This window comes from Triticum aestivum, chromosome 1A (assembly GCF_018294505.1).
Source record: "Triticum aestivum cultivar Chinese Spring chromosome 1A, IWGSC CS RefSeq v2.1, whole genome shotgun sequence".
Classification (NCBI taxonomy): Eukaryota; Viridiplantae; Streptophyta; class Magnoliopsida; order Poales; family Poaceae; genus Triticum; species Triticum aestivum.
This window is the reverse complement of record NC_057794.1, coordinates 20,848,313-20,848,787: the sequence shown is the minus strand read 5'-3', so window position 1 is coordinate 20,848,787 and position 475 is coordinate 20,848,313.

The following is a 475-nucleotide window of genomic DNA, read 5'->3' as shown; positions in this document are numbered from 1 at the left end:
AGCTATGTGCAGTGCAGTCTACACTATTCCGAAAGGCTTGAAGCAAATTAACCAGCAATGCACCTCTTTTTTATTTTTAATAACTTATTTGAACTCCAGACCTCTTTTTGTTCAGTATGCAGCATTCAAAGCGACGTCATCAATTTCCAACATGTTCTGACATCATTTGTTATTTTTCGGTCATTTACCTAATTGTTTAGAGAGCTAAATGACCGTGAAATTGAAAATCACTACAAAATGAATTCTGAAAATGTTGAAACTTGGCATGGTATCATCATTTCACCCGCATAGCATGTGCGAAAGAGTAGAGAGGGTCACGGCAAAAACTGGACGCACTTCGTGTACAAACTGGACAAACTCTTTCGGAGTATCAGAGTTTCGGACGAGAACTCATCTGTTACACGGGCACTTCAATGTTTTTTAAAATTATTTGAACTCTGGACTTCTTTTGTGTTCAGTATGCAGCATTCAAAGC